This window comes from Oxyura jamaicensis, chromosome 13 (genome assembly GCF_011077185.1).
Source record: "Oxyura jamaicensis isolate SHBP4307 breed ruddy duck chromosome 13, BPBGC_Ojam_1.0, whole genome shotgun sequence".
Lineage (NCBI taxonomy): Eukaryota > Metazoa > Chordata > Aves > Anseriformes > Anatidae > Oxyura > Oxyura jamaicensis.
Window position 1 is genome coordinate 9,483,451 of NC_048905.1, and position 10,249 is coordinate 9,493,699.

A 10,249-nucleotide genomic window follows, 5' to 3' on the forward strand; every position below is an offset into this window, starting at 1 on the left:
CCGCATCAGCCGAAATACAATATGCATGCTGGAAAGGCAGACAGGCGACTGCCCAGCTCTTTTATTTGCACGCTGGAAAGGGATATGGACACGGCAGGCCAGGCCGATTCTGCTGTGCGAAAGCCTAAATGCCATTATGGAGTTGGCACTGCCAGGCTTTCTTTTCTGCTGATAACATTTGGTCCTTGTGCTTTGTTCAGAGCTGCTCTTGAGTTCCTCCTCCCCCACTTATCACACAGGCTGGAAATGAGGATTTCCCAATAAAGGTAAAGAGAAGAGGCTGATACTAATGCTCCAGATCTAATTCAATTTAAGCAGCACTATTCTAGCTCATAAAGCTGCTGCTGTTTTGTTCAAAGTATGGTGCTGACAGCTTATGCTGGGAGGAGCATTAACCCCATCAATTCCTTGTGCTAGGTCTAGTATTCCAGGAAAACTTCTTATGCTGGAGAGAAAGCTTTAAGCCTAGGTGTGCCTTTGGGACGTGGGACTGACGTGAACATGGCCCTACAGCATCAGCTCCAAGCCCAAAGCAAGGTGAAGCTTCAGAGGACCTCCATGAAGTTCTGGCACTCATAAACCTGAACCCATAGTGAGTTTGGACTGAAAGCTGAATTGCCACCAAAAATAAATTCATAGGAAGAGTGTTTTTTTTATTTTTTTTTAACGTTTGCACTTTTCAGTGACATTTCTGAGTCTTCTGCTGGCAGCTGCTATTCACCTAGCTAATGGGATCGCTAGCCGCCTGTGATGTCAGGAGCCTAATGAGTGAGACTCATTAGCAAATGGAACAGATACGCTCTCTTATCAGCAGATCTGGATGTCAGGCAGGGCTTCCCATCAGTGCGAAAACATGAGACCTGTTACTTGCCGGCAATTTCACCCAGTGCCGCAAAATCAAAACCATACACCAGTGCTGTGCCCGGGGAAGGGGCAGCCTGGCGATGGAGCTTTGCTTCAGCATTTCCATTTCACCTGAGGTGCGTGAAGCCTCAGAAGCTCTCAAACCACCTGCTTTCCCACTTCCAGTCCTTTTTCACAGCAAGCACGGTGTGTGTGTGCTTAAGCAACCTGCTTACCGTGCAAAGGTAAACAGCCAGGTTCCATTTCCACAATTAGCCCTGTGTTAGAGGGAGATGCAAACATTGGGTTGCCAGCACTACTGCGTCACAGATGCAAACAATTTTCATCGGGGTGAAAGCCCGGATGATACCACCATGGCAACCAATTTTACATAGAAACAATAGGCCGGCTTCTTTGCTGAGATAAAAGGCACAGGACCATGGGATCTGGGTCCATAGCTGCACAATGTACAGTGCAATCTTTGAGCATTCCTATTTTTTGTGCCTTTGTCGCTTCTTTCCTCAGAGGATCTCTGTCTGCTGCTTGCAATTCATATGCAGTAAGTACTGAAGAAAAGGAGCCATCACTGCGTGGTTTGCAGCAGTCAGAAAAAAAGCATAGTGGATAAAGGAAGCTCTTGCCAACATCTTTATCCTTCCAGTTACAGAACCTTTAAGTCCCATGCAGAGTAGTTAGTCCAGCTTTCCCTTGAAAATCTCCAGAAAGTGCTGCATCATGCCTCCCACACCTCAAAACTTGTGTTCCACTGGGCCTAATTATTTCACACTCGCTACATAAATCTTTGAGCAGCCTCTTCCAAGAATATTCGTGGCAATGGCTGAAACAGAAAGTTCTGACGAAGGGCCTAACATTGGGACAATAGTCCTGGTCAAACTCACTGGAACCTAATGATGACTTATCTCACAGGAATGGGATTTTATTTGGCACCAAACAACTTCAAGCAAACTCCAAATTGCAGTGAGAACAGTGCAGTTAATGTGCGGCTGACTGGGTGTACAGAAGCCGCAAGAAAATGTTGAACATATTTTAAAGCATTTTAGTCAGTGCCGTTGGTGTATCTGAAATGGGGTGGGAATATGTAGAATTGCACCAGATCTCCCTCTCTTGTTGCAGCCAACATGCCCTGACCAGAGCAGAGTCCGTGGGTGTTGAAATCGGAATCTACCTTCTGCTGTTGCTTAGGTATAGGGGATGGGGAGTTATTTATTTCTTTTTATTTTTTTCCCCTAGTGATCACTAACCTACAGCAAATGCAGGAAGGGCATGTATCACTCCACAGCCCTGAATTCCGAGAAGGAACCTCAGTGCTCTGGTATTGTTTTCCCATGTGCCATTTTTACCTGACAAGTAGTATCACTTGCCAGCAACGATGTGGCTTTATTCTGTACTTTGTATTGCAATACAAATGGAGCTGAATGCTTGTCATAGGGCAGGGCTCCTTACTGCTGCAGAGTTTAATATTGAGATTGGCAGCACTAAGTTAGCTGATGTAATCCCTTCCATTACAGATATTTACGGCACGCCATATTACAATACAAAGGCAGAGCTTTAAACACTGGAAAGATGTGACATGCCAAAACAGCCAACCCATTCAGAACTGAGGCTGACACCGTAGGGGTTTATTCCCCTCACTGTACATTCACAAAAAAATCCTTTTAATGCCATTAGGAGTGTACATGAAGCAAAATTCAGGTCAGGCATAAGCAAACGGAAACTCCACTAAAACTCCACTAAAGTCACTGTTATCCACGCCACATCTGACCTTAGATCTGTCTTTAACATTAGCTGGTGACTCATGATCACCAGCATGTATTGTCCAAAGTCACTCCTAGGTTTCCCCATTCTTTGGCCAAACATCACAAGCCCTGGCTGTATTGCAGTGCAGGGGGAAGGAGCAGCAGAGAGGCATGTTTGTTCCTCTTTCTAGCAGCCTTGCTACGCTCCTGCAGTAGCCCAGGAGCTGACACAGTGATCGGTGAGCTATTAGAAGTCAGGAGACTATGTGCAGCTGATTTATACTTTCAGAGCCCTGGGTATTTCCTTCTTGAAAGTCTTGCTTGCCGTCAGCCCCCAGCTGAAAGCAAGGCTCGTCAAGCAGCTCTTTTAGAGTTGAGGGTAGAGGCTGAGTGACTCCCACCTGCTTAAGAGGCCATTTCTTTCCTGCAGCACTCCGGCAGGAGCTGGGGCACGTTGCACAGAATTGCCACTTGCCTTGGTTTCAATGGAGCCTCTTTGTGTGGAAGACACTGGAGAGGCTTTGCGCGTAGCTGAGGAGTTTCTATTACAGACCGTCGAGGAGATATACCCCACGGTGCCTGCTGCTTGTAATTGGAAGGGAAAAAAATCTGATAACATGGTTTGAACGCAGTGCTGTGTTTCGGATGCAGATGAGCCCAATGTGGGTGCATCTTTCCCTGAATTTTTTGAAGTTCAATGGAGGTCGGAGCCCAAGTGATTAACTGAACAGTATCATTTTGTGTTTACTTTTATTTGTGAAGGGAGTGGTAAAAAATTGGGTGTATGAAACAAATGCTGTTTGCTATACCATTAAATCATTTTCTTGCCTTTTGCAATGGCTTCTAAGTGCTGTTGGTAAAATAATGTAGCTTTTCCAGTATATCATGTAAAGTGATTTCAGCTGCAGTTTTTCCATTCTTGACCTCTGCACTGCCTGTATTTCAGACAGTTTTATACATTTATTGATTACCTTATGTACTATTCTAATTTCTAGGAAGTAAGAACATAGCTCTTAAATCATCCAGACTCTTTGAAATGCTTTAATTTCCTCAAGTAAATAGAGCATATTTTGCCAGGAGTCCTAGATGTATGATGCATGGATCTGATTCCACTTTTACACAGGGCTTATACTTGCATAACTCCCTTCACTTCAGTGAAATTACTCCCGATTAGCATTCAGAATCAGGTCTGAAGTATGGGGAGGAGGGTGGGTTAATGCCATTTTTTCCTGACATTGAGTGCTTTAAAAGCACTCTGAGACTGTAAACCATTACCATTTCTCTGCAAGTGCCCTCTGAGAGGGTTGGGAAGGATTGAAGGGTTTTTAACCAACAAGTCACTCCAGGTCTTTCGGAGAACAGTCGAGATGTAATTTCTCGATACTGGCTATCTGGTGATTGTGTGTCTGTGGTAAGCTGGTGGTCTCGGCCAGGTCCGAGTGGACACGTGTCCACACCAGCCACAGCTCTTGAATTAGGTCCCTTGCTGGCAATCTGGAAAGAGGGTGAATGGAGCACAGAGCTGGTTCTTTTCCCAGCCTTTGCAAGTTTTCCTGTCAACCATATGGAAAGCATTCTATAAAAATGCTTTACGAAATTGTATTATTTGCCTCCTGCAGAATTGTCATGCTCGAGCAGCTAAATACACAGGCTGATATTCTCTCAGAACCCTGTCAAACTCCCACACTGTGGATGACTGCTGGAAGTTATAAGCACTCCCAAAATAGGGCTGGATTTTCACAGTGATAATTGAGAGCCATAACTTTCCACCAGGCAGCTCTGTAGGTGGAAGCAGCAGCAGAGACAGCAGTATCAACGCAGTCAGGGCTTTTTACCAGGATGTTATCTAACTTTATTATAGTACGTATGCCATAATCCTATCAACATACAGCCTTTCTTTACTGGATGTCTCCCGTACAAGTTTATCGGCCCACCTTTTGCCAGTGTCAGAAGTCTTGGGGAGCTAAAAAAAAGACTTTGTCCTTATGGCTGCCCAAAGCTCTGGTTCAGAAAAATGTTCTTATTCAGGACAGCACTTAAGCTTTATGGACATTACTAAATCCTCTTGGCCTCAGTGATCTGATGACTAGAAAAGTAATGTTCCTGCAGGGTTTTGTTTTCCTTCCAAAGAACTGAAAATGTTACTTAGTGCTGAAACCACCACCAACCACTCATTAGCTCAGATCTGATGTAAATATCAGAGTATTTAAATGCAAGTTAAATAACAAAAAGCTAAGCAGAGCAATATCCTCAGTCACTGTAAGCAATATCTGTTGTTCTTTTGGGACTACAGGGCTAGAAAGATTGAATCAAAGAACAGTTATGGGTCACATTTTTATCTGCTACACCGCTGTCTCAATCAAATAACACCAGAGCTGGATGGTGGTAGCTGCTGTTGAGATCAGAATCTGCATATAGATATTCTGTCTATCAAGTTCTGAAAGTGCTGTGATATTTCAAGTCAAAGTGCAAAGAAAGAGAGAATAAATAACACAATTTATTGCTGCAGATTATTTTTATGCCTGGGTGCTCCATTTAAAAGCATAATCTGTAAATGACTTATTATCAAGAAAAGTTATTTGTTTGCACTAATCAAGCCTTAAACTTGAAGGCATAATATGGATCTAATTATTTTTAACTAACTAATCAACATGTTTCATTCATAAGTTGGGATTTATCAATATAGCACATGAAAGGGGAGAACATATTATTATTTCAATTTAGATAATATGCAAAAAGCTCTGTGTTTGTAATGACCTGCTTTCACTGAATATAATCAAGCTCCAAAGCTCTATTACAGGCTGGAAATAGCAGCAGCTTACTTTAATGAGATTTCTGGCTCTGGGCCCCAGCTGTTCTACGCAAGGCTCTCCCTTTGCTCTATGACCTACCAATATGTGCTGTCACCAGTAATGAGACAGGACCTATTTCCTAACATGGGGAAAGACTGGAAAGCATGAGTTCATTCTGCTGTCGGTGGAAACACACCCTTTTTCCCCTGCAAGGCAGAAGGAGGGGAACACTGCATATGCAACGTTCCCCCTCCCTTGCCAGGAGAATATAAGATGAAACCCATAAGGTAGAGAACTCAAAGGTGAGACTGAAACTCTCCTCTTAACTCATCGCCCTCGCACACAGCACCAGCATTCATTAGATACATGCAGAATCTGTCTCTCCCCTGTGAAGTACCCTGGCAGAGGACTCCATCTGTGAGGGGACAGGGAAGGGGGAACAGTAGCGGCCTTAGACTCTGAATTTTATGGATTTTGTTGAATTATGCTCATCTCAGAGCTGCATTGGGAATGTGCCAGGAGCCAAAGAGCTGCACTTAATTTGCTTAAAATGGAGCAGATTACCACTGCTCTCCTTTGTAATAATGGAGCTGCAGCCTGGAGACTCCAGATCTCAGCCAGTGAGCTGGGCAGCCGGGCTGGGTCCTGCGGGGCTGCCTTGCGGCGTGCGGTGACTCCAGGGGGAAAAGAGGCCCCTCGCATTTGGGTCATTCCGCTTGGACTCTTAAAATTGTTTTCCTTACTCTTTTTATTACAATAGTCCCCACTTTTCAGAAATGGGGGAAAACTCTGTTTTTGAAAGTGTTTGATTAGTTACCATTTGTATTATTAGTGCTATTTTTATCCTTAAGCTGTCACTTGCGATCATTACCACTTCACACGTGAATCTCTGCTTTTTAGGACAAAAAGACACTTCTTTTTTCTTTTTTTTTCCCTGAATAGCATTGTTAAGTATTTCAGGAATCAGAAATCCACAAACTATTTCTGTGCCCTGAATACAAACCTCTTTGGAAAAAGCTGATGAACATTTTAGTCAGAAAATTGGAAAGTGTGTGCTTAATGCACTTTGAAATTAAATGATTTGGTGCTTTTCAATTTGTCTTTTTGCCCTTCCCAAATACCCAAAGGCACTAGCCCACTTTGTAAATGAATAGGCTATGAAATCTTATTTTGAGAAATGAAGGTGTCACCGAGTTGCTGTAAAAATTATACTCAGCACCAGCGCACTGTGTAAGCCCTGACTAATTGGCCCTTGCAACTACCCTAATGCATTCCTCCTTTATTAATAGGAATTAAGTAGCCTGTTATTTTACTTTAGAAGTGAAAAACAAAAGAAAAGAAACACAACAAAGAGATTAGAAGCTAAGTCTCCTTCATAGGAGCAGCTCCTTTCCCAGTAAAGCTCCTGCTCTGCTCCTGCCACCAGACACCTCTTCCACTCCCATAAATTTGGCAAAGGGCACCCCGGCTGTGCCCAGGGCCCTGCCTGCAGGCCGGTGGTGGTTGTGACACACCAGCTGGTCTTGAAACGGGCTTGGGGCAGCCCTCAGCGTGCAGACCGGGCACCAGAGAGGTGTCTGCCTCTTGCTTCCACCTGGGCTCAATGCCGGGATGCAGTTGTGATTAACATTTAGGAACTTTCAGCTTCAGAAATTCCATTTTAGTACCATGATATCGAAGTGCTCTGCAAAAGCCCGCAGTGGGCAGACGGATACCTTCCTTGTCTCCTTTTTTTCCTCCTACAATTTCAGAAAGAAAATTAGCTTTCAGATTTGCATTGTAAACCTCTCTTCCTGTAGCAAACTCTTTGTCCAGCTTAAGGGAGTGGTGTTCTCAAGTGAAAAAAAAAAAAAAAAGAAAGAAAGAAAGAAAAAGAATTTTCAAAGGCCACATCACCAGATGCTGAAGTACAGCAATAAGAACACCACTGCTGTCACAACACTATTTCCTCTTTTAAATTATTTATGTATTTATTGTATTTTACATGAGTCGTGGAGGCTAGAGGCATTTTTGCAGAGTCAGGTCATTCTAAAGTACATTCCATACAAAGAATAGGGCTGGAAAGTACAGTTGTACATAATATTGTTCATTAATATTACATAATTACCGCACACAAAATAGTTCTCTGGGCAGTGATAAGGATTTTCTTCATAAAGAATAAAGACTCCAAGGCAATGTATGCCATTAAGGGGTTGCTTAATGTATGAGGGTATATCAGTAGTATATATGGTACCTTCATCCAGATGCAGAAATATGACAAAGCCAGTTTAGCCAAATGAAGCCATTAGCATGTATAATGTGTTTTACACAAGACTTAAATGGTTTTCTGGGTTTATAAAATCATACTTTGATATTGCAGTGACCAAGCTGAGATATGATCTAGCAAACAGCAGTTGCAGCTGCATCAGCACAAAAATGAGCAGTTGGATTTTCTCTGAGGCCTAGAGAACACTTTCCTCAGTCTCTGAAAATTGCCCTGAAATAAAATTTTTCTTTATGTGCAGGCTAATATTAGCTACTGACAGCTTGCTTGGAGTTTTTAGCTTAGCCTTTCTGGAGTGATTGTTGAGGATAAAATATTGATGCAGCCTTTTGGGTCTGTTGGTTATCTTTATTACCCTTAAACATGAGCAAGTTCTGTGTCTTGTGTGATATATCAGACCTAAGGTAATGTGGAGGAACACCTGCGTGACTAATAATACCATAAATGACTCCTCTACATTTTATTACAGCACAGTGCACTCATCCTAAAGTCCTTATTCTGTAAGTGTAGTGTTAATTTTGACTTTTGATTTAATTTAGTAAATTGTCCCTGTGATGTAGTGTTGTATGGACAAGACAGGCCAATGTATATTAATACAGAACTGGAGATTGGGACATCCTGAGAGGGCTTTTGGCATTCAAGAAAACATCAGGCCTTGCTACAGCTTTTGCTGCACAAGATCCAGTTGATAATTCTGTTTCTAGAAAAGGGATTCTTTCTCTTTCTGCTCCTTTTTTAATGTAAAAGATGACTTTAAATTTACATCAGCGAGATTTGGATTCTGTTTCCCCACCAGCAGTGTTAAATAGGTGCCTCAGCCTGATGTTTCTGTAAGGGGCAGTGTGTGCAGTGTGAACGTAAAAAGTTTGCATGTTGAGTCACTGCGGGTTCACCTTTCTTTCCAGATGACACCATGACAGCTGCAATCAGCAGATGCATAAGAGTTGACACTCCTTTGATTTAAAAAAAAAAAGAAAAAAGAAAGAAAAAAAAAAAGAAGAAGAGCTTTGCTGGCAAGGCGTTTTCCATAAGGAGTTCCTTCTAAGCTCTGCAACTCATTTCTCTCAGCTCAATAGAGCCCTGATTTGCTAACACTGGGGTGTATCACACACCGCACATCTGCTCTTCCAGAGTCTCCCACGGAGAGCGTTCTTGTTGGGGAATCCTCTTTTTCAGATTTAATTTATCTTCGAGTTAATTCTATGAAATTATCGTTAATGATTCCACTTGTTATGGGTCATATGATGGTTCCAAGGCTGTATGGCCCAGCTGACAAAGTTGTTCTGTTGTGCGCTGATGATTTTTACACTTTGCTGTATTTATTAAGTGTATAATGCTGAAAATTCAAATGGGCACTACATTAGATCCAGACAAACCATAGATACCGTTATTGTTTCTGACTAAAAGTGAGCAAACAGATTTTTCTACACCAGTTCTGCCATCCTCAGTTTTTGCTGTGACCTAAATCCCAATTGAATGTTTATCAGGTGATGTGTTACCGTCAGAATAAAAGTGGGCAAAGAAATGTAATCCTTGGTGGAGACCTGTATGTTTCAGGGAAAGGTGTACGATACACGACAGCCAAACTGCAGGGGCCTACTCGGTAGATGTGGCAGTAAATCTGGATACTGAATTTAAGTTGTACATGAGCAATGGCTGCTAGAAAAACTTTACCCCTTCCTTCCTATTGAGAACGTTTTTGAAAACATTTTTATTGTTGAGGTAAAGGGAAATTTAACAATAAATTTATTTATTTATTCTTTTTTTAAAAAATTATTTAGATGGTCAAGATTTTTATTTTTATTTTTATTGTTTAATTACGGATCTTATGTTTAAAGTTTCATCCAAAAGTTAGGCAGAGAAGAGCAACAAAGCTTGCATGAGGAGCAGCTGGGGAACTGGAGTTGTTTACTCTGGAGAAGAGGAGGCAGAGGGGAGACTTCATTGCTCTCTGCAGCTCCCTGAAATGAGGTTTTAGTGCAGAGTGTCAGTCTCTTTTTTTTTTTTTTAAGGTAGAATACAAGGAAATGGTTCCAAGATATGCTAGAGGGGGGTTAGATTTGATTTTAGGAACAATTTCTTCATGAAGAAGGTGGTCAAGCATTGGAGCAGGCTGCCCAGAGAAGTGGTAGAGTTTACGGATGGGACTTAGTAGGTCAGGTTGATGGTTGAACTTGATGATGTTGAAGGCCTTTTCTAACCTAAGTGATTCTACGATAAGTTACAGGAAAATCAGTATGTCACCTACTACATGAAAAAGGATCAATCTGACTGCAAAATTTGAGCATATGGTTTGTGATTAAAAAAAAAAAAAAACACAACACAACATAAACAACAGCTTACAGTTTTAGCTATATATTGAAGTACAGCAAGAAGGACGTTTTTAGGAATGCTTGCCACTATTTTAGTGTGTCTATAACAAAAAACAACAATATCTCTGTTACACCATGGAAACTAGCTTGGTTTTGCAGTTAGGCAGCTGTGAAAGACTCTCCCCTCTAAAAGAAGGTGGCAAATGAAATTCTAATGCTATTAATAATAAAAAATCTTAAAATGTTTGACAATTTTGTAAGCTAATCATGTAGTTGACTTGA